This window comes from Eurosta solidaginis, chromosome 2 (genome assembly GCF_040869045.1).
Source record: "Eurosta solidaginis isolate ZX-2024a chromosome 2, ASM4086904v1, whole genome shotgun sequence".
Lineage (NCBI taxonomy): Eukaryota > Metazoa > Arthropoda > Insecta > Diptera > Tephritidae > Eurosta > Eurosta solidaginis.
Window position 1 is genome coordinate 104,146,327 of NC_090320.1, and position 25,645 is coordinate 104,171,971.

Here is a 25,645-nt window from a genome sequence, read left to right on the forward strand (position 1 = left end):
TAACTGTAAAAACCATTTTAAACATGCATTATTTATGAATTAAATATTATTTAAACAAAATGGACGCGTTTCATTCATATAAAAAGCGAATTGACAGAAGGTAACCGGTACGGGTAACCGATAGGCCAGTTACCCGTGTTGTTGTTGCATATGTTTTGGTTAGCGATAACGAAAACATACCTAATGAAATAACTTAAAAATCAAAATAACATCGAGCGAGAAGGAATGTCGAAAACACAATAGGTAAGAGCGAGAAAGCGAGTCACACGTACACTATTTTGAGAGAGCGCATGCGTTACCTTTTTCACGACAGCAATGTAAAAGTCATTAAGACGATAATTGGTGGCCAAGTTATTGGTAACAATTAAGTAATCGATTAGGTAACTGGTACCTGTCTTGTGGGTATGAAAAAAGACAAAATAACATTTGCTCACAAACCATACAATACACTTAATGGTTTCTTTACAAAAACAAAAGACAAAATAGACAAGGAACAACAATGCAATGTAGTGTATAAAATTCAATGCAATGGTAACAACAACAATGCCTGCAATAAATGTTACATTGGCACAACGAAAAGAGCATTGAGAACGAGAATACACGAACATGAAATGGACGCAAAAATGATAAAAACAAAAACAGAAAATAAGAAAAATGAATGTTTCGATTGTCCTGAACCTGTGATATTATTGTGTTTGTACAACTAATTAAATTATTGTGAGTTATTGTTTTAATGTTGAATTTCGAATGTTTATTAAAAACAAATGATTCGTTTTGTATTTTTCATGTTGTTTGTTTGAAAATAAAATAGACTTCCTGATGATGACGCGGATGCGTCGAAATGCATAGAAGAGAAAAGTAAAAACTCTTGGTTTTTTTTTATACATGTCGACAAAACAGCTCCAACCCAGCAAACAATTTCATAAAGAATTTGGTTCAATCAACATATAAATATTTATGGTGAGCAAAACCGAAAAAACGCGGAATATTACAAACAACAACATGAAGCAGTTCTACCAACACATCAAATACAAATACGACGAAGAGATTTGTTACATAATCAAGCAACACAAATAAAAATTCAAAAAAATGGCTAAACAAAAAGAGCGCCTAAACTTTTTACTGGGGTGCAAAGATTATGGCATCATTCCACCACATTTACAGGGTAAGATAAAAACGACAACACTGCTTTAAACTAGACACTACACGACGAGACCTTATTAAATTAGAACAATGCTTTCTTCTGAAAGTCGTTAACTTAGAAATAAAAGAATCAAACATTAATATTAAAATTATCACAACGACCGTTAAGCATATACAGGAAACGTTACAAAACAGACTTCAGCAAACAGATTACGAAAAAATTATAGAGAACCACCAAAATTTTTCGACACAAATCGCCAGAAACACACAAAATGTACACAGCGACAAACTCCAGAAGCAAATTTCGAAAAATACTATAAAATTTGTCATGAGACTAAATGAAGATTGGTTTGTGAACAATACGAACATCGAAGTACCGCAGGAGTCGCGTTGGTTATTGTCACTTGGCAACAAATTCGCCTTACCAGTGTCAAGAAAAACATTTTCACCCGTTGAAATAATCGCCGATTTGGAACAATCGTACAAAGTTTTGAGGACTAGAGGGAAAAAACACTGTAAGGAGTGCCATTGCGACAAAAATCATTACTTTTCAGCAAAAAATTAGAAACTGCACTAAGGACAAGTTTATATTGAAAACATCGACAGACAACAAACGATTCCTTAACCAACACAGAAACGAGATCATAATAACGAATGCAGACAAAGGCAACAAGACAGTTATGATGTACAAAAACGAATACGAACTAAAAATTAAAGAATTGCTAAACGACAAAAACACATACAAAACAATTAGGAATGATTCCACACAAAAACTGATGAGGAAGAGTAACAAAATTATAAATAATCTTTACAAACAAAGGAGACTCGACGCAAAACAAAAATCTCAGCTTCCGAAAATTCACAAACCACACGAACCACTTACACCGATTTGCCCATCTTTTAATGTACCATGTTACAAATTATCAAAATTTGTTGGAAGCATTTTAGAAAATATTATATCCGAAGATATTAATATAAAAAGTTCACTTCAACTTAAAGAAAAAGTTAATAATTTCACAATTCAAGACGACGATATTCTCATTTCATTCGACGTCGTTCTCTTTTTACGAATATACCCATACATTTAGCAATACGCACTATTATGCGAAAATAGGAAAAATTGGAGACACATACACAAATAGACAAAAAACAGTTCCAGACGATACTCGATTTCTGCTTACGTGACAACAATTACTTTTCACATAACAACACCCTATACCAAGAAATCTACGGAATGCCAATGGGCAACCCGCTATCTCCAACCATTGCAGATATCGTTCTGGACAAAATATTGGACGACAGCCTCGCTGAATTAAAAAGCAAAGACATATATGTCAAATACATAACCAAATATGTACATGACATATTCGCAATTGTTAAATCTAAACACGTGGAAGACATACTAACAGTATTTAATGCACAGCATACCAAGATACAATTTACTAAAGAATTAGAACATAACAACAAAATTGCCTTCCTAGACGTAGAAATACAACGAAAAACCAAAACTTAACGTTCAACTGGTATGCAAAGTCGATGACATCAGGAAGAATTATCAGTTATCACTCCAATCATCCATGGAAGCAGAAAATTAACACAGCAACAAGTCTAATAAGGAAAATACACTTTCCAAGTGACGGCGATTTCCTAGAAGAAAACAAGAAGAAAATAAAAAATATTCCCTTGAAAAATAGCTACACGAATACACTAATAGAAAAGCTTATAATTAATACGACACAAGAAATGGACCACCCTAATTCATCAAATGGACAAACAGAAGCAAACACAAACAAAACTTATATTGGAGTTACCTACATACCCGGACTAACAAGTAATCAACCGCTCAGGAGAATTATGAAAAAAAGACAACACAACATTTGCTCACAAACCACCCAATACACTTAATCGTTTCTTTACAAAAACAAAAGACAAAATAGACAAGGAACAACAATGCAATATAGTGTATAAAATTCAATGCAACGGTAACAACAATGCCTGCAAAAAATGTTACATTGGCACAATGAAAAGAGCATTGAGAACGAGAATACACGAACATCAAATGGACGCAAAAAACAGAAAAACAAATACCGCGCTTTCTCAACACCTGACTGACAACGAGCATACAGATGATTTTGGGAACGCAAGAATTTTAGATGTTGAGAGAAGATGTAAAATGAGGATGACACTGGAAAATCTCCGCATCCAACAACATATGACGAATGTCATGAATTTTAAAGAAAACATTGACAATACAAATAGCGCTTATACAGTAATAATAAAAAATGATAAAAACAAAAATAGAAAATAAGAAAAATGAATGTGTCGATTGTCCTGATCCTGTGATGTTATTGTGTTTGTACAACTAATTAAATTATTGTGAGTTATTGTGTTTATGTTGAATTTGTAATATTTATTGAAAATAATGATTCGTTTTGTATTTTTCATGTTGTTTGTTTGAAAATAAAATAGACTTCCTGATGATGACGCGGATGCGTCGAAATGCATAGAAGAGAAATGTAAAAACTCTTAGTTTTTTCTTTATACATATCGACAAAACAGCTCCAACCCAGCAAACAATTTCATAAAGAATTTGGTCCAATCAACATATAAATATTTACGGTGAGCAAAACCGAAAAAACGCGGAATATTACAAACAACAACATGAAGCAATTCTACCAACACGTCAAATACAAATACGCCGAAGAGATTTGTTACATAATCAAGCACCACAACAAAAATATCAAAAAACTGGGTTAACAAAAACAGCGCCTAAAAGTTTTATTGCGGTGCAAAAATTATGGCATCATTCCACCACATTTACAGGGTAAGACAAAAACGATACAACACTGCTTTAAACTAGACACTACACGACGAGACCTTATTAAATTAGAACAATGCTTTCTTCTGAAAGTCGTTAACTTAGAAATAAAAGAATCAAACATTAATATTAAAATTATCACAACGACCGTTAAGCATATACAGGAAACGTTACAAAACAGACTTCCGCAAAGAGATTACGAAAAAATTATAGAGAACCACCAACATTTTTCGACACAAATCGCCACAAACACACAAAATGTACACAGCGCCAAATTCCAGAAGCAAATTTCGAAAAATACTACAAAATTTGGCATGAGATTAAATGAAGATTGGTTTGTGAACAATACGAACATCGAAGTACCGCAGAAGTTGCGTTGGTTGTTGTCACTTGACAACAAATTCGCCTTACCAGTGTCAAGAAAAACATTTTCACCCATTGAAATAATCGCCGATTTGGAACAATCGTACAAAGTTTTGAGGACTAGAGGGAAAAAATGCTGTAAAGAGTGCCATTGCGACAAAAATCAATACTTTTCAGCAAAAAATTAGAAACTGCACTAAGGACAAGTTTATATTGAAAACATCGACAGACACCAAAAGGTTCCTTAACCAACACAGAAACGAGATCATAATAACAAATGCAGACAAAGGCAACAAGACAGTTATGATGTACAAAAACGAATACGAACTAAAAATTAAAGAGTTGCTAAACGGCAAAAACACATACAAAACAATTAGGAATGATCCCACACAAAAACTGATGAGGAAGTATAACACAATTATAAATAATCTTTACAAACAAAGGAGACTCGACGCAAAACAAAAATTTCAGCTGACATCCGCGGCTGCTAATTCTCCAAGTGAAAAAATGCGTGGTGGCTGCGGCGCGCACCCACGTATTTGTTAAGGAATGATTAAGGCGAAAAAAAAGGAAGAAAATAAGAACACCAAAAGGTTTCGTGTTAATAAAAAAGGAATTGCAAGTGTGTTTTTATTGAATGTATATAAATACAACAAGTGTTAAGGAAGATTTTAACAAATGTTGTGGAAAGGTGAAACATTAAATATATTTGTATTAAATTTACACTTACGTGAAAATGGGATAACGAGTACCTTCGCTGGCTGCTGGAGAAAACGAGATCGAGCCTCTTTGCCACATGAGCCGATGAACGCACGATACAGCTCCTTCGTTGGGTTTCCCGGCAACAAAGTTGCTGTACCGCGGGCTCACAGCGGTAAAAATCTAGGATACATACGTGCCACCACTCACAGATGCTTGTGTGTATTAGTGACCACAAGCATATGTGGGTGGTAGTAAATAAAGGAAAATGGAGTAAAGAAAATTATGTTACGAGGGTGGGGGGAGGGGAGACATATTTAGGCCTGTGGCCCAAACATACCGGCCCCCTTTCCGTAAGCAACAAAGAAGAAAAAAATGAAAAAAAGGAATGCCACGTCATCGCACATCCAGTAAGGCGTTATGTCGATGTGCAGGTGCGGACTGAAAGCACTGCACGTCGCACGATGGACTTCGTGTCTCGTTGTCCTGTGAACAAAAAGAAAAGAAGATATTAAATATAAGTACGTGGTTTCTGATTCCGTGCAGTAATTACTTATTTTTTATGAAAAGCTATTTTTGGCAGGCTCCTGAGACTACCAGCCCGAATACGGTCGGTTGGGTCAGGAGCCCGCCAACTGTTGCTGGCGTTCCGCTCACCATCATTTCGGCGTATAGATCAGCGCTGAGTGTAAGCCGAATTGGCGATGAGCGGTAGAAATGTGAGTCAGCCAGCCGCATGAATTGGAATGGAACTGCAATCTTTGGATCCACATTTGATAGCGGACTCAACCGATAGTGGCCGTTAACCACGGCGGCTTGGGTAGTGACATGCGTCGATGACCCGAACTTGCCGCGCAGAATAACGGTACATTACCCTGGTCCTTGGCGCTCCAACTGCAAGTCGCGTACCAGCTCTGCATCGACGATGGTGCTGGCGACGCAGGGATCAATTATGGCACGAACCAGATGTAAATGCCCACGAGATTCGACGCGCACTATGGCCGTCGGCGCAATGGGCACGAAGGACCGCATGATGGGCGCTGGAGTAGCTTGGAGCAGTCGGCCGGTTCGGAAGCCTTCCGGTGTGCCACGCAATAGTGCTGGTATATTTTGGGCGTCAGAAGGGTATGGCGTCGATTTATTTCGCCGCTGCTGTCTTCCGCGTTTGGATGACTTGGTCGGGCCCCCTTGGAGTCCGATGTCGCGGTGCCGCCAATTGTCTCGTTCGTTTCGACGTTTATTTGCTTTCGCCGCGCTTCTTTCATGCTGTAACAGCGGTCGGAAACTACGCATCCCATGATTGACCGTTGACGGTCTTGTCTCCGTTTTACCTCTTTCTTCCTCCGCCTTTGCTCTCTCCCCCTCCATTTCTTCCTCCTCCACATGCTGAGCCCAGGATTTACCCGGTCCCGACAGGTTGATTGACAACGTGTTGTGGTTGTCTCGTCGCATACTGGCCGGCGCTCATCTAAATGGAGCGTGGTGTGGTGCTTCTCTTGGCACCTCTTGCAGCGATACTTGCTGCTATACTTGTTTACCCGGTGAAAGGGTGAAAGACAGTTCGGACAGTACTTATATAGAAGCACTGACCGCAACCTCTCTTCTGGAGATTTTTTCCGATATTCGGGAAAGATTCGGAGACTATGGTCCCTGTCGCAGAGCTGGCAAGCGACGTCGAACGCGTTACGTCTCCCTCTGACTTGGCCAGTAAAGTTTGGTAGCGGCTCATGATCTGAAAGGATATTGGTATCATTGATCATGCCCAAATTGAGGTTGGCGGAATGTTGTTTGGGTGGCGTAAACAAAAAACATTATCTCTAATATATATTCGCAGAAGAAAAAAAAACATTTTATTGAAATAAAATTTAGTTGAAATAAAAAATTAAAGGCCATAAGTAAATACTTATGCGCGCAAATAAACGAAGAAAAAACGGATATATCACGCATCCATGCGATGTGGCTGGTGCTTTAGCGCCTTTAGTACATTTTATAATTTGATTTATGTCGGTAAATGTCGCCGAAGTAGTCCTAAAATTTATTTTTGATTTGTGGTGAACTTTGTTTTCGCAACAAGTGGCCTGCCACCTCACGGAACGGTTCGAAACCTGGCTGAAAAAGTAGTACAGAGCTGCACTACCACCATTCAACATTATTTTTGACGTGTATTGTCGATAATGTTGAGATTCGTGGAATTAAGTATTTTAATAGCTGAATTCAGTAAGCCGTCTCTAGTCACTATTAGAGACTATTTGGGGTGAAAATCACTTTTGAGACAATTTGCCATTCTGTAAGCTGTCTCGCGTCTCCAGCCTCACAAAAGCAATCACTAATTTGTGAGCTGGGCCGGGGTAGATCACAAACGTGAAAATTTCAGAAAAAGTATGAAAATTATTTGCGAAAAACGCTTTAAATATATTCTTTTTATTCTTCAAATTAAAATAAGCATAGAAAAAAATAAAAAAAAGAAAATACTTAAAAAAAACATCGAACTCTAGTGGCGCCGCTGAGATTCGAACCTACACACTTTCGGATTTTCTATAAAATTTGTGAACGGCGTATTAGCGAGCTCAGCCACAACACCACTCAACATTGCGTTGACAAAATGCAATGCTATATTATTTGTTCAATGTATGAGTCATTTTGGTGAATTTCGTTGATATGGTGAATTGTTTTTGTGACTTTCGTTTACTGAATACCGAAATCATCTCAAGTCACAAAAATTGTCTCTAAAGGAAAATCTCAAATTTAGAGACTTGAGATGAGATTGAATTACAGAGTTCAGCCGTAAATCTCGAGCAAATGAATGATTGATCGAGATATGTAATACGCGACATGTGTTGCGTGTAGCAGCGCGTAAGGCATAATGTCGGTAACGCAGTGCATTGACAGTCAGAAATGGAGTGTAGAGATTTTGACTAGCAGATGTCGCTCTTCCATTTCCTGAATGAAAAAAGTGTAATTCATTTAACACGCGGCGGTGAGTACACTCGTAGACTTGGTTATATTTTTATTAATTAATTGAGTTTCTTCTTTTCTTTCCAGATTTTCGCTTCATGGAAATATGTATAAACGGCCTTTTCGTATTATATATGGCATATTGGGATTATTTGTGCCATTCAATTCGACACGAAAATATGTTGGCTTTATATTACTTCCAAGAAAATATGTTTTTGCTTTCTATTGGTTTGGCATAATAATGTTGCATTTGTACACATTGATTAATTAAGCGTCCGGGATTTAGTGAACCAATTCGGATATTGTTTACCTTCAACACAAATATCTGGTGTGAGTATATAGTCGCCAATCGTTATAGTAACTTGTTGCACCTCCATGCCTCGTTTATGTATTAAACATGGCAAATCAGAACGGAATTCACGCATATCTACAATAATTGGGCTGAAACAAAAGGTATGAGGCTCGCTTGACCGCCTGCTTCACGACTAGCAGCATTAGCCGCGTCCACGCCTTCAGTTTCTGCATAGGTTTTATACAACATGAAAGCTTCATCTGTTTTGCCATCTTGATACTCTGGTATAACCATTACACGCTTCGTTTTAATAATCATTCTAAATTCTTGCTTCGCACGCGCCAGCTAGTCAAATACGATTCACATATTTCCAATTGTCTTATTGCGGTCGCTTTACAATGATACATTATAACATACTGTGGTTGTATTTCATCGAGTATGCGATCGAGTGACAAGCACCCTCTCGTTGTGTTTTGAATGTTTGTATGCAGATTAGTGGTTGTTTACGTGCCGCCACAGCGGCAGTTATATCCAGGTATTCTAGCTGTGGAAATGGCTCGAAACCGAGGTATCCATATTAGAGGTCCCCGTAGCCCCGCTTGAATTTGCATCCGCGCCAGCATAAGTTAAAGTTTCGTCAGCATCACTTAATTGTGTAATAGTTAGCATATAACTTTCTTGAAAATATTTTGCTGCAAGATCTTCATCACCATTAGTATCAGTCAACAGCTGCGTCAGCTCATCCATAGGGGTGCTTTGTTCTGAGTCCGAAGCTTCATTCTTTAGAACGTCATTCTCTTTCGCATTTGGTTGCGTGTTATTCATCTTTTGTGTGCTTGTGTTTTTGTAGCTATAGTTTTCTCAAATTGCGTTAGTGCATTTGCAATTTCTTTAACTTATAGCAATCAGCTAGTTTACCAATTCGTATTTCATGCTGCATTGCAGCAAATAAGAGAAAGCGTTCACCACCTTGTGTGAGAAATTGACGAAATTGAAGGCAGGTACGTGTATCTTGACAAAGTATTAGGACTTTGGGTGGCACTTAAGCAGTCGGGATGTGAACGTTTCATATCGCTCGGTATTTCAAATTTGAGTATTTCAGCTAAAATTTCCATTTGGGATAGGTTTCAGGTTCGAACTCACCTTGTGCATTGTAAACGCGCTCTTTGGTTAAATTGAATATTTGCTCAGCTGAATCTAAAAACGTCCAACCTGAATTACGAAGCACATACTCTGTAGTGTGATAACGTTTGGTTAGTGCATACGCGGCCACTGCATCATGATATGTATTGGAAATCATAAGATTGCGTCAAATTTTCCAATCAGATACTATCAATGTAGTCTGCGAATTCAATTGATGCCAAATACAATCCAGTTGCGCTTGCTGTATAATGATCTTTTCCAAATCTACCGATCTGGTTATACGCTTAATTTCACGCACTAACAATTCATTATATCAAGCAAATGTGTTTGTATTAGCGTCATGGGAACATGCAACTCAATAGTTTGTGCCTCATAAAGCTTCAGTGATAGTTGTACAATAGCATGAAAACGTGGCCAAATAAATAATTGTTTTACAAACAAATTACGCATAGTGCGCTCAATATGACTAAATCCACTTGTGAAAGCTTCGGCGCTGTTGGAAAATGCTTTTATAAAACCAGTTTTATTACTCGTACGATACGAAACGCAAAGCAAATGCTTCTTGACAGGATTCAATAATGGTGTGTGCGCGTAGCACAACGATGCCCGTTATTAGCTCAATGGGTGAACGACGCTTTAAGACATCAACACCTAGAATTCGTGTGCCTAAGAATTGAATGCCGCCTTCCAAGTAAACGCGTTCTCTGCCTGTAGCTGTGTACGCTACTTGATGTACATATTTCTGTTCCAATTTAGATTTATAATAATGCTCCTCCCAATGTGAAAAATTTATTACAAGCACTAAATTGCCTGGATCGCTGTACACTTTTAATATATTTGTAAGTACGCGATCGTAGTGCAAGACCTTTGCGCAAACTAGCAAACCATCAGAGTTCACCATATCCAAAAAAAATTTGCCGTTCTTACTCGAATCTTTGTATATCCTTATGTTGAAGGTATTCTTCAGCGGTCATGATATTTGCTAAAGTTTCATCATCGTCTTGGAATCCAGATTCCTCTTGATTTGTAATGTTGTAAGATTTGCTAACCTCTTTTATTACACCGGCAATTTTGAACTCATGCTGACAGTTTGTATTAGATTAAAGATACAAAAAATAATTAAGTAGAACTAATGCAAAATTTTGTGACGAAACTTGACAACTATGAAATGGGCCTAATATAAAGGAAGTAAAGTGAGGTAACTGCAAGTGTTTACGTTCTAAAGAGCAATTTGGTTTCTATTTTAATCCAAAATCTTGCACATAATGGAGCGCTGTCAAAAAAAAGTTCCACGACTGAATTCACATAGCTCAAGGGAACTCAAGAACTTAATCGTCAGCTTTCTATCGTCAAGCGATCTTTCACCACTTTTCTATATGCTACCGCTTTGGCATACGTCATACGACAGCGAAACTTTTGAGCACTTAATCACGGCTTGCTATATCGGCAAAACGCTCATAACCATTGACAATTGAAAAGGTGCTGTTGCAAGTTGTGCTGCTTTAATCATGGAGAATAGAACCGATTTCCCATTACATCAAGCATATAGCCTGGAAATGGAGACTCAGGGTGAGTGGTAAATAAACATTCTTTATATCTAAGTGCCGAACAGGACAACGCGCGCTAGAACCGGAAGTAGCGGGTGCCGATAGAGCCAAGTCTGTCCTACATTTGCCGGTGGATATGACACAAAGGAAGCGACAGGTGTGTATAAAATTACACCTTGGATGTACTGAAAGCTTATTAATATAATTATATTCTTCTTTTTTCTGAGGGAAGATTGTGTATTCAACATGGCTAACTGATACAACTCTTCCGCTATTGCCCGACGATGGCAACGTACCAACGTCAGAAGCTGCAGCGCTGCATTATGGAATAAAAAAGAGCGGTCGAAGATGGACGCCATTATGTGGATATAGATCAAGTGAGTAGTAGTGAATGAGGATTCGAAATCTCTCGCGGTAATGCCCTCTACGCATAACTTTTCCCAAAAAATTAGAAAAGATCCATGAATTTAAATAAAATGGCCCAAGTCGGACATGTTTCAAATTGACCTCAAGTTGTTAAGTTACCCGAGAAAGGTGTAATTTTTTTCAAAAATTCTTTATCCCGATTTGCTGAAAGAATAAACGAAGTCAGCGATGCCAAATTCTTTAGTATGCTCCAGGGGTTTAACTGCTCTCTTGAAATGATTCTCAGAGCATACTTAAGTTGAAGATATATGTACGTATGAGTAGGGTTTGAAAATTCATTTTATTTGCTTAACTATAAAAAAGCGTCTGAAATGTTGATTTTGACGCTTAATACTTCAACACCCAAGTCTCCCGGTTTGACATTTTCCAAAGCTAGCGGCCCCATCCCCAACCTATCCACTTTGTTTATATATCACCTGCACGTTACGGTCCTTGTTACCGATATTAATACGTAAGCACCTATTTTAACCAGGTTTGGCTTGTCCTTCTCAAACCCACTCAAAGTAGCGGAGCAAAGCTTTTCCAAGACCGTCGAACAATTGACTATCGGAACGTAGAGGATAGTCGAACTAGTCGACCTGACGGCGGTCATCCATGATGAGCTTTTATACCATAAAGCCGGAACAGGAGACTATTGAAGTCACATGTTACTTAATTAATAATTAATCAATTTATTTGTGAAGGTAAATGGTAAATGTTTATAAGGGAGAATGGTTTGCAAAATGGCGGACGGAGAATTTTCCTCACAATATAGAAACATTTATCTCTACGAAATGGAAAAAACACTATAATGTACTCAAAAAGAAAAGATGAAACGCTTCTTATCGCTAACTGAGAAGAAAGCAAGGAATTGCTTTCTGATATTTTAGTGGCAAAGGGAAATTTCGTTGGGAACATTGCTCCCGTCGATACCTTAGTTTTTTAATCGAAAATACTTTTAAATTTGGACGTTTAGTTCATATGGGATATGCTATTTGGGTGATGTAATTGCTTCTTTAATTGCGGATTCTGTGGCAGATAGTGTATCTGCGTTAGGGTTCTGTTGGCCTCGTTCAGGGGGAACGAGAGCTGGGTTGTCGTTGTGTTGGCCTCCTTCGAGATGAACGAGAGCTAGGTTATTAGAGGGATGTGGACTATTAAGGTTCATTTTCTTCGTCCTTGGGCGGAAGTAGTACCAGTTTTGCGATTGGTCTGGTAATTTGTCCTTTAATTGTATTGGCGTCAAAAACACGTACACGGTTATCGGAACCTGGGTGTGTGTTGACCATTCTCCCCATTCTCTACTCGTTCGGTTGTAGGTTATCCTCCTTTACGACGACTAGGTCCCCGGGTTTTAAGTTGGCTGTGGACGTTTCCACTTATACCGTTTCTGGATCTCGGTGAGATATTCCGATTTCCATCTTTTGCAAAATGTCTTGTGCAAGGCCTTCATTTTTTGCCATCGGTTTACAATTGAGGCAGGGTTTTCACTACAATCGAGTTCAGGTGGAGCTAAAAGATGCCCACCTACGAGAAAGTGGCCTGAAATAAGCGGCTCCAGATCGGAAGAGTCGTTGGATGAGGGACTGAGGGGCCTCGAGTTGAGGCAGGCCTCAATTCCACATAAGTAGTAAACTTCTCGAAAGTATATTTATGATCGGACGCGATCTTTTTAAAATGGGTCTTAAAACTTTTTACCCCCGCTTCCCACAAACCTCCCATGTGAGGAGCGCTTGGCGGTATAAAATGCCATTCTAAATGTGATGGATATATTTATTCAATGTTCCGTACCTTGCTTCACGCAGAAATGCTTTAAACTCGCATCGTAAAGATCGCGAAGCTCCGAAAAAGTTAGTACCAATGTCGGAGTAAACGTTTTTCGGACAGCCTCGTCTGGATACAAATCTGTCGAAGGCAGCTAGGAAGGACCCGGTACTAAGGTCGTTTGTCGCTTCTAGATGGATGGCTTTCGTCGAAAAGCAGACGAATAGACAAACATATCCTTTTGAAATTCGGCATCCCCTTCCTCGGTAGGATTTTATATCGAATGGTCCCGCGAAATCTACCCCAGTGTTGGTGAAGGCCCGAGTAAAGGTTGTGCGCTCTTTCGGAAGGATCCCCATGAGTTGCGGTTGTGTCCGCTTCCTATAAATGGTACAGACCTTACAGTTGTGGATAACAGACCGTATCATTATTTTAGCACGTGGGATCCAGTACTGAGTACGGATATGACGTAGCATCAGCTGGTTCCCTCCAGGCAGGGTGGTCTTATGAGAGGATTGAACTATAAGTCTGGATATCCTGCAATTATAAGGAAGAATGATGGTTTGACTTTCGTTATGGGACATGTCTTTGGATGCCCCAGTCCGCCCCCAGTTCGAATGATGCCTTCTTCATCTATATATGGGTCCAGGGGTAAAATCTCACTCTTACCATTTGTTGGCTTTCCTGACTTCAAATTTGCGTACTCTTCTTGATAATGTTGCTTTTGGCATATTGTTATCTATATTTGTGTTGTTTTTTCTATTTCGTCCGGGGCTATCGAATGAGAATCACTTTTAAAGGAGGCTTTATTTGTTGGGTGCGTATTCTGAAAAAACCGAAGAATATAGGATATAACCCGCAAAGCCCTTGGTAGATCGGAAAACCTATCCAGAATCTCAAAGTTATTTTTGACCGATGTTGCATGAACTTTCACACTCTTTTCTTCGATATTTGTGTCATAATGCTCTTCTTGTGTTAGCCAATTTTTGTTGTCTTCTTGTAGCCAAAAATGTCCCTGCCACCACAAAGGATTGTCTATTAGATCCGAAGCGAGGAGACCTCTGCTCGCCAAATCTGCAGGATTTGACGCGGAGTCTATATGCCGCCATACTTTGTCTCCAACTTTGTCGATGATTTTCGTTATTCGATGTGCCACAAACGTTGACCACGAACATGGAACTTTCGGATCCATGCCAATACTATAGTCGAATCTGTCTAAAGGGTTACCTTAATATTGGAAAGTTGCATATTTTCTATGGCCGACTCTATGATTTCTGCAAGTAGGACTGCGCCGCAGAGTTCCAGCCATGGCAATGATATAGTTTGACCGGGCTACTCTTGTCTTTGCAAATAACAGATTGGTGAATACTCGATCCTTTGTCTGCACCCTCAGGAAAAAAGTGGCTGCATATGCTTTTTCCGAAGCATTGCTGAATCCATGTATTTCGACGATGTCTTTTGGAGTAAAATGAACCCATCGCGGTATGCGGATATCGGTGATTTTTCCGTATTCTTGCATAAACGCAGTCCAACGATCTAGATTAGTTTGTGATACGTCTTCGTCCCAACCCGTGCCTTCCAACGAAATATTTTGCATTATAATCTTGGCTACAATTACTACTGGTGCCAGCCAGCCAAGAGGGTCGAACAGCTTTGCAATCGCAGAAAGTATAGCCCTTTTTGTGATGACATCGCTGTTTTCAAAAGGTTTAGCAGTAAAATAGAATAGGTAGGAATGCGCGTTCCACTTAATGCCTAGAGCTTTAACCGTACTAGTATCTTCAAACTTTAGGAAGTCCTCTCTGTTAATAAATGCTGCTTCGGTATACCCTGCAGAATTTTCTTGCAGTTGGACGTCCATTTTCGCATCGGGGAAACCTGCCGACTGCAATGCCGATGATATCTGATCCCTTGCCCTTATCGCAGTTTCGATGCTGTGTCCACCGGCGAGTACGTCATCAACGTACATACAATTTCGTAAGATATCTGCTGCCATTGGATGCGAGGTCTCCACGTCATCAGCCAGTTTGTGTAGTGTTCGAATCGCAAGGTAGGGAGCGCAATTCACTCCAAATGTTACTGTTTTCAGTTCATAAAGGTTGATTGGATCCTTGGGGCAGTTGCGAAATACAATTCGCTGGAATTTTATTTGGTTTTCATTAACCCATATTTGGCGGTATATTTTTTCTATGTCGCTGCTAAATACGTATTTGAACAGCCGCCAACGTAGTATAAGGATTGTTAGGTCGGATTGAAGAATCGGCCCTGGATTCAAGGCATCATTTAGACTTTTGCCGTTAGTGGTTGGACAATATGCATTAAATACGACTCTGAAGTTTGTTTTTGTACTTCCCTCCTTTATAAAATATAATATATATAGCATGGTGAGGGAGAAAGTAACAGTCGGTGGAGTCTGGCGGGATATTACTGACCTGTTGCATATGCCCTAAGGTTTCATATTCGGATACAACTCTATTGTATTCCGTTTGCAGGACTGGGTTTTTCGCAAGTCGTGTCTCGTTGCGATAGAATTGAGAACACGCACTTCTCAATGAGGGGCCTAAGTTAAACCCTTTCCTAAAGGGTAAGGAGCCTACGTATTTGCCATCGTTGTTCCGAACTGTTGTGGATTTGTATAGCTCCTCGCAGTAAGTGTCATCGTTATTCATGCTCCTCTTCTTTGGAATTTCCTCTATCTCCCAGAAGGCTGCCAGTTGTTTATCTAAAGTGACCTCGTTGAAATATGAAACCAGAGCTTTAATTGTATCAACTGCATCTGTCCGGCCTGTGAAAATCCAGCCGCACACCGTTTCCTGTGCTATTAATTTGTTTAGCACATCTTTCCTAATGCCGCCTAACATAATTTAGGGGTATATGTCTCCGCCCACAATTAGATCGACTGGCTCATTGACAAAGAATCTTTTGCCAGCCAGTACTAAGTCAGGGAATGCTTGCCTAGTCATTTTGTTTATTTGGCAAGTTGGAAGATTCCCTGTTAATTGTGGTAAAACCAGCATGATCGTATTGATCTCAACTAATGGGTCTGTTGGTGACCGCAATTGTATGTCGCACGCTTCTTTTACTTGTGCAGACATTGTATTATTGATGCCCGAAACTTGGGCATGCATGCGTTTAGTTGGCAGATTTATTCTGCGCTTGAGTTTCTCGGTTATGAATGAGCATTCAGATCCCGAGTCTATTAGGGCTCTCGCCGAATAGTCAACACCATTTAAATGAATATTTACCTGTGCTGTCCCTAATAGCACTCCTTTACTTGTATTTGCGAAGCATAAGTTTACATTATTAATCGAACTGTTTTCTTTTTCAGAATTGCGACGCGTTTGAGCATCTATTGACGTTGATGCTCCGATCATATCTACCGAATTTGTGGTTTTGGTCTGATACGGAATGTGAAGCAGCGTATTGTTCACTTGACTGGTGCACTTTGTTACCGAATGACCAGCAGAAAGGCAGTTTATACACCCACGGCTGCTCTTAATTTGTTCAAACAGTTTAGTAGGCGCTAAACGTAAGACCTTTCGCACTTTGCAATTCGATGTGCAGGACTTTTGCACATCTTACACGTAGGTTTGGCTACGGTTGCACTTTCCTGATAGGACTCTAATCGTTTCGACGATGTATCTGCCGAGGAACGAGAAGCATGTGGCTTAGAGGGTTTTGAAACCATATCCCCTCTTATATCTACGAGAGTTTCCAACGTTTGGAATCTGCTGGATAAGAATTTATCCATGTCTGCCCATTTAGAAATTTCTGTTTTATTTTCTATAATTTGTTCCCTTAGAGCCAGTGCTAAGCCTGGCAGTTTTGTGGAGCACAAATATGTTAGAATTGCATCCCAGTTTTATATGTCAATCTTGTGACATTGAAGCGCTGAGATACAATTGTTTATTTCACGTTACAGTTTTTAATGGAGCTACCGCATTCACTCTCAACTGCTTTTAAACTAAAAAGAATTTTTAATTGGGCATTGACCAAGATACGTTTGTTTTCGTATCGGTCACATAAATTTTTGCACGCTGTATCGAAACCATCTGTCGTTAAGGAAAACCGTTCCACTATTTCTTTGGCCTCCCCTTGGGTTTTTTGCCTTAAATAGTATAGTGTTTGTACTGCATGGAGCTTACTATTATTAATATATGTGGCAGTGAACATGTCCCTAAAAGACGGCCATGAAATATAGTCACCTTTGAAAATATCTGTATCACACGCTGGCAGGCGCACATGATATTCCATATTATCTGAGACTTCTACTTTCTTATCTTTCTTTTCAAAACCTTCCAAAAGCTCAGCTATTGCCGCCTGACACTTTAGGAAGCTGCAATAGCACATTTTATGCTTCTTTTTGATAGCCGATAAGTCCTTTGACTCAAGCTCTGATTAACCTACGAGCTTTTCGTATGTCACCTTCGTAGCTTCCCACAGAGTTTTTAACTCATCCCTTTGGTATATTAGGGAGTGTTTACTGTGTTGTGAAGGTGACATGTCGTTGAAGTCATTTTCATACTCCGTCACTGTATCTGCTTGGCGTGTGTATAAAATGAAAACCGATAAATTTATGAAAAACTAAGAAATTGCCTTTGCAGAGTGTAGTGAGTGAAAATGTTGCCAAAGGACCGAACTTGGAAGTGATAATGTGATTAATGAAAAGATTTGGTGTATGCGTATGTATACACAAATTTACCAATTGATTGTGTAAGCCGATAAGTTATGGCTAACGTAAAAAAAGGACTGTATTGAGGCTTATGTGCTAAGTGGGATAAGTACAATTTCGTGGTGGCAACGGCGCGCACCCACGTAAATGTTAAGGAATGTGCTAATGCAGATTTGCTACTGAATTGTCTAAGCCAATAAGTAATGGCTAGTGCAAAAATGGTGTCAGTGAAAAAAAAATATACGCTTGTTATGGACTTTTTTGTAATTTAACCAAGGACTGTGAACTTTTGTATCACAAAATTAGATCAGTCAAAACTGATTTGTATATTGCCGCAAGTGAGAATAATAATTGTTCAATTTTTCAAATAATTGTGTAAGGAATAAGTCTATTGGCCACCCATACAACAACAACAATATGTGTGTATGAAACTAAGTGCACTTTGTGCTATAGCAACAAACTAAATTGCGATCGTATTGCCCGTGTAAATAGGCGCAAGTGATTTGTGTTTTTGTTTTTTTTTTTGTGGAAAAAATCTTTAGTTAAATTGACTTGTGCTCGTTAATTAAAATTACAGATTTTGCTTCAATACGCTTAACAAATCAAAATTTAATAATGTGAAAAATTCTTTAAAAATGAAAATTCTGCTAAAGTGGAACTTGAAAATTGGCGCAAGAGGGTGTTTGAGGTTATGTTAACCTTTAGAGCAGTGTTGTGCTACCTTGAGCTGTGTCCGGACAATCTTACCGCGGGTGGGGGATTGTACCAGGTAGTCACAAGGCGTGATGCACAAACTTTAAATAGCTGCGTTGAGCGCCCTTTTATCAGCTAAATATGAATTTTCCACTTCACAAAAAATCACTTGCACTGTTTAATATACAGTCACTTTATAATTTATAATTTTATTTTGAAATTTTATTAAAAGTGAAATTAAAAGAAACCCTACCTAGCACGGAATATTTTCAACCACGTACCTTTATTAATTCGTTGATCCGGAGTAATCGAATGTGATTTAAATATTGTTGTTGGATGTTTCCAAGGTACCACCAAAAGTGTATCAGTTGTTGTATATTGGCTGTTGTTGTTTTTTTTTTTTAAATATAAACTCGCTGGTATCACCAAGAAAGTTGTATCACCATGAACAATTGCTGATTATTGATATTGAATTTAGTGGTTTTTCCTGTGTATTATTACGAGTTTGGAATGCTTCCTTGATTTAATGCCTAGAGAGTTGAGTGGACTATAATTATGTGACTGGTTCTCTTTACCGGCGCGGTAAGGACCATGAACAAATGCGTGGTGGCAGCGGCGAAAAAAGGAAGAAAATAAAAACACGAAGAGGTTTCGTGTAAATAAAAAATAATTACAAGTGTGTTTTTATTGAATGTATATAAATACAACAAGTGTTAAGGAAGATTTTAACAAATGTTGTGGAAAGTTAAAATATTAAATATATTTATATTAAATTTACACTTACGTATGTGGGTGGTAGTAAATAAAGGAAAATAGAGTAAAGAAAACTATGTTACGAGGGGGGGGGGGACATATTTAGGCCTATGGCCTAAACACCAAGACTTTACGGACTTCCGAAAATTCACAAACCACACGCACCACTTAAACCGATAACAAATTATTAAAATTTGTTAGACGCATTTTAGAAAATATTATATCCGAAGATCTTAATATAAAAATTTCACTTCAACTTAAAGAAAAAATCAATAATTTCACAATTCAAGACGACGAAATTCTCATTTTATTCGACGTCGTATCTCTTTTTACGAATATACCCATACATTTAGCAATTCGCACTATTATGCGAAAATGGGAAAAATTGGCGACACATACACAAATAGACAAAAAACAGTTCCAGACGATACCAGATTTCTGCTTACGTGACAACAATTACTTTTTATATAACAACACCCTGTACCAAAAAATCTACGGAATGCAAATGGGCAACCCGCTATCTCCAACCATTGCAGATATCGTTCTGGACAAAATATTGGACGACAGCCTCGCTGAATTAAAAAGCAAAGACATATATATCAAATACATAACCAAATATGTAGATGACATATTCGCAATTGTTAAAGCTAAAGACGTGGAAGACATACTAACAGTATTTAATGCACAGCATACCAAGATACAATTTACTAAAGAATTAGAACAGAACAACAAAATTGCCTTCCTAGACATAGAAATACACCGAAAAAACCAAAACTTAACGTTCAACTGGTATGCAAAGTCGATGGCCTGGAAGTCCAAAACTCCTGTGATGTGGCCTGTTTTGGATGTTAGGTCGGTTATAATTCCGTTTAATTGCCTCTTCTTCATATCGTCCAGAATCGTCGCGTGTCCATGCTTAGCTGTTTTCCACATTTTGGATTCTCCAGCCGATCCTCTGTTGATTACATTTTTTGTCTTGCGCCTTCCACCAGACTAGAGCTCCATATGTTGGTATGGGTCGAATGACTGTGCTGTGCATGCCATGAATGACATGTGATGTCAGTCCCCAGTTCCGCCTTAAAGGCCTTTTGCATCCGTAGTATTCTGCTAGAGCTGTCTTTGATCTCATCCCAACGTTCCTTCTCCAGCTTAATTTGGAATCCACTATAATTGCATGATATTTCGGTTCCGAAGATAGGTTTAACGTTGTGCCGTTTAGCCTCGGTATTTTAAAGGAAGGTATGTTTGTCTTTGTCGTGAATAGGACAAGTTCGGTTTTTGTTGGGTTTACCCCCATAATATTTTGCCCTGCCCATCCCGAAATGTCGCAAAGAGCCGATTCCATGAGTTCGATAATAGTTGGCAAGAATTTGCCTGTGATCAGAATCACTAAGTCATCGGCGTGCGCAACTACCTTTCTTCCTTTCACAAATTTCGTTGTCCACCAGTATCCAGAGAAGAGGCGATAGCACCCCACCCTGGGGGGTGCCTCTGGTGGTCATTTCACCAATAGAACCAGTCCCTAAAGTCGCGTTGACAACTCTACTCCTAAGCATAGGATCGATCCATGCAACTATAGAGCTTTGGGTTCCATAACGTGTAAGAGCCTTGCAGATTGCCTCCGTCTGCACGTTGTTGAAAGCGCACTCAATGTCTAGGAAAGTTGCCAAAGTGTATTCCTTGCAGCTTAGTGAGTTCTCGATGGCACTGACTGTCTCATGAAGGCCACTTTCAACTGATTTGCCTTTTTGGTATGCATGCTGAGCTGCAACTATCTGTAGGAGATTGGCATTGTTTCGATAAGTCTCTCCAGTGTTTTAAGGATAAAGGAGGAGAGGCTTATTGGTCTATAGTCTTTGGCTTCCGAGTGGTTGAGTTTTCCTGCTTTTGAAACGAAATCCACCCGTACATTTCTCCAGGCGTCGGGTACATAACTATCTTGTAGGCATCTTGAGAAGATGCGGTGTAGATGTGGTATCAGTTCGTCACTAGCGCATGTGCGGTTCCAGGGGGGGCAATTTTTTTTGTATTGACTGTAATGAGGTATATAATACTAATCTGCATAGTAGTTTCTTATCACACAACGGATTTTTACTAATTTTTAATTTTTCTTGCTTTTTTATAATAATGGTGCAATAAAATGTTTCAAGTGCGGTAACCCAGATCACATTGCTCGTCATTCCAGCACCGGCCCTGGTAGTTCCAACTTGGGTGGCCGTAAACGCAAAGCTGGAGGAGATAAGCAAGAAGGAGTCAGATGTAAAGATCGAGAGCTTACCCCAGCTATTGAATGTCCTGTGATATTGGTGTCGCAAATTGGAAGCAAGCAGTCTTACCGTCAGAAGGAATGTCGATGACAAAGGACGTGGACTGACTGTAGATAAGGGCGCATCTCATTCCTTAATCCGATCTGATTTGGTCAATAAGAGAGTAAAGCCATTACCTGGAACAAGGTTGCGTACGGTCAGTTGCGATTATAACCAAGTCTAAGGAGAAGTGGTATGTGAGGTATTAATTGGAAAGGTCATGATTCTACACAAATTCATTGTGGCGGAGATTGTTGATGAAGTCATATTGGGAGTGGACTTGTTAGTTGACCATGACATCAGGATCGATATGCGGAGAAAGACTATGCGCTATAAGAACCAGGATATACCACTTAACTTTAGTTTGGAGAAAGGGTTCAGCAGTAATCGAGTACTGGTGGAGAAGACTCGACAAAGACCACAAAAGTCAAAGGCAGCAGATCGGGCAAGGGTTGATGGATCGAATGGGCCAAATAAAGCGAAATCAAAAGTACCTGCGAGAGAAACACTGGCACTGACCAACCCTATTAGATGCAGAAAATCGACTGAAAGAAATTTCCAGAAAGGATGCAAGGGTGGTTTCAAGCCAGCGCGCACCACTTTTGTGAAACGTCAAGACGATACTGAAGATACAAAGTCAATCCGTCAAGATCAAGATCTGCGAAGTAGTTCTTCATTGGCCAAAGAACAGAGTGTGAGGGAACGGCCCAGGGTAATGAGTAGTAAGATGAAACAAAGGTATGACAAGAACAATAATTCGGAAGTTTTCCAGGAGGGAGATTTGGTACTGTTATACAACCCTCACCGGCGGGAAGCTGTTCCATCCAAATGTTGGTGCAGTTGGGAAGGCCCTTACAAAGTTGTGAAGAAGATCAGTAATGCCATCTACTGCATACAAACTATTGGGAAACCACTAAATAGAAGAGTGGTACATTTGGAGATGCTAGCGGCGTTTAGATCGAGGGATTTTTCTGATCGGAACGGATATTAGCAGCACTAAGAGATACTAGCATCTCTAAGCCGATGCTAAGCAGTGACTTGTATGCACATTAATAATTCAATCATTATGTGTACACATATGTACGTACACGCAGCAGAGAAGCAACACACAACCACATTCATATATATGAGACACTCCCGAAAATATGCAATGGTTGTGCAAGTATTGCTCACATATGATGTGTTTGTGAAATTTTGAAGTGTACGGTTGTGTTTATTTCTGCTCCTCGAATATTAAATTTTAAAATGGTAAAACTATATACAAATACTTTTTGAAAATAAATGATGTGTGAGACAGAGACTCAAAAAGCGGAATCAGAAGTTGGTTTCAAGAATATTATACCAAATAAAGTTTGATTTCTTAAATTTAATATATTTGCGAGAAAGTGACTCTAAATAAAGAAAGCAAAAAGCATACACTTACAAAGTTTGATACATACATATATTCATTCTATACAAAAAATGGAGAATAAATGCGAAAAGTGCAAAAGTACGATACGTGGAGAATTGTCATAAATTCGTTGCGAAGGGGTGTGTGGGAAATATTATCATTTAGCACAAAAATGCTTTGGCATAGACCAATACAGTGTTAATAAATTAGACGAATGTGAAATGCTTAGATTTATGTGTACGGATTGTGTGCAGTATGTGCATAACGTAGATGACATTCTAAAAGATATGCAGATGGTAGTGAGCAAAAATGGCAAACAACTATCTGAGTACCGGAATGAATTTGATAATGCTCTCAAGAAACATGAAAGAGAAATAAAGCAAGTTTTAAAAGCAGTGGGAGTTGCATTTAGCGACAGAGATAAGGCAATGCAAAAAGCGAAAGAATCATGCGAAAAGAGTGTTGTAGAAGTGAACAAAATACGGGAAATTGCTGAAGGCTTCAAGTGAAGCAGCGAGCAGGTCTGTGATGAGTTGAAAACAAACAAGGATGACAGTAAGAAAATGATTGAAGAAATAAGTAAAGAGAATAAAACAATGTGCAATGAAGTATAGAAAAATGTGAATAGTGTTGAAGCCAAAGTGTCATACGCAGCGATAACAAAAAATGAAAGACAAAAAAAAGAAGTGTTGCCAGATATTAGAAATCAAGCCGAATGAAAGGCAAAATATTGAAAAAACCAAAACTGACCTAAACTCGAAAGTTGATCCTAAAGAGCTGCAAATTACTAATATAGTAGCAAGACAAAGCGGAGTTGTTATTGTTGAAAGCGAAAATGATCATGAGCGTGACAAAATAAAAAATGCCATTGAGAACAATCTGGGAAATAACTATGAGGTTAAGATTCCCAAAAAAGTGAAACCAGCAGTCATGTTGACTGGTATAACTTTTAAATATAGCGACGAGGAAGCAAAGAATTAAACGACAAAACATTTGTTTAAGTGAAACGGACATCAAAATTTTTAAGCAATATGAAGTGAAAAAGAACCCGAACATCTACTATAATGCTGTGATAGAAAAGAATGTTGAAGCGTTCGCAAATGTACAAGCTGGAGAGAGGCTTAATGTAGGTTGGGAACGTTGCCGAGTATATGATGCAGTGCAGGTATTGTGTTGTTTTAAATGCAAAGACTTCAATCACAAAGCTGACTGCAAGGAAAAGGAAATATGCACAAAATGCTTGGGTGAGCAGAAATATACACAATGCATAAAGTATGCAGAAAACAAGTGCATTAACTGCATAAGAGCAAATAAGGAGCTGAATCTAGGACTTGACGAAAACCATGATACTCTGGATAGAACTTGTCCCGTATACCAACAAAAGCTAGAAGCAAGGAAAAGGAAAGTTGTTTATTAGCAACCAAAGAAGATCCTTAATACAACACAAAAGTCAAAATATTATTTAAATCGAGATAGCAATGTATACAACTTGGAATGCATTTATCTAAATATTAGTAGTATTATGGCAAATAATTTCGAGCTGGAACGTTTTATTGAAATAAGAAGACAAAGTATTGTTTTATGTACGGAAATGTGTACAACAGAACATATCTTGGATTCTGAACTTGGTATTCCGACTTACAAATGCATTCGTTGTGACTCTCAAAGTAGGCATACTGGCGGTGTTGTCATGTATGTATATGAAAATATACAATTTAGCATAATTTGTAATAAAGCTATCAACATGAATGTGTGGTGCAATATTGTAAAAATAAACAAATGCGCGTTAAAATGGAGAATCGGTGTACTATATCACTCACCAAGTAGCAGTGACTCCACCTTTATTACTTATCTAAATGAAATCATCACTGAACATCTCAAGGAGGCGGATAATAATTTAATAATTAGTGATTTTAATATCAACGTAAATGTATCGGATAACAGAGTACTCGTCTACAAGAATTGATCTGCTATTCAGTAACAATGATAAAGTTAAAGCAGTGAATATAGGTGAACATCGGATTTCTGACCATGAGACAATCCACGTCGAAGTGCCAACAACGAAGCTTTGTAAAATGGGAAGATATGCTACTGTTACATGTTGGGAATACTATAGTGCTGAAAATCTTTTAACTTTGCTGCGAACATGCGATTTCAGCTTTATGTCAATGTCGGGAGTAGAAACTAAAACTAAAGCCCTGAACGAATTTTTAACTGAGGCTATGCAAGCACTGACTTATATAAAGAGGACCTAAATACAGATAAGAAATAAGTGGTATGACCGCGAATTAACAAACCTGCATAAAAGAAAAATATAATCTTATAAAACTGCTAGAAATACATGATTTTGGGACGAATATAACGTCATTAAGAAAATATATAAAAGAACCATAATTTATAAAAAAAAGAAATACATGAAAGATAGAGTAAATAATAACAATGGCGATAGGAAACGTATGTGGAAGTGTCTAAAAGACCTCGTCGAGCTTAATGATGTTAAAAAACATATCACTAAAATTGTAATTAACGGCGAATGCCTGGAAAATGAATATGATATGGCTAATGCCCTAAATAACTTTTTTATACAAAGTATTGTTGAAATTAATGATAGCATCGAAGAAATTGTAAATGGGGATGATATAAGCGCAAATCACAGTAATCCATTTGAAACATTTAAATTTACTGACATTGTAGTGGACGAT

The 25,645-nt window shown here is 38.5% G+C and overlaps 1 protein-coding gene and 1 pseudogene across 6 annotated transcripts in view; both read right to left on the reverse strand.

Moving 5' to 3' along the window:
- LOC137240117 (neurotrimin-like) overlaps positions 1-25,645 on the reverse strand; it is a 2,444,277-nt gene that overhangs the window by 1,710,313 nt on the left and 708,319 nt on the right. The window lies entirely within an intron of this gene.
- On the reverse strand, positions 8,172-16,503 carry LOC137239285 (DNA repair endonuclease XPF-like; annotated as a pseudogene).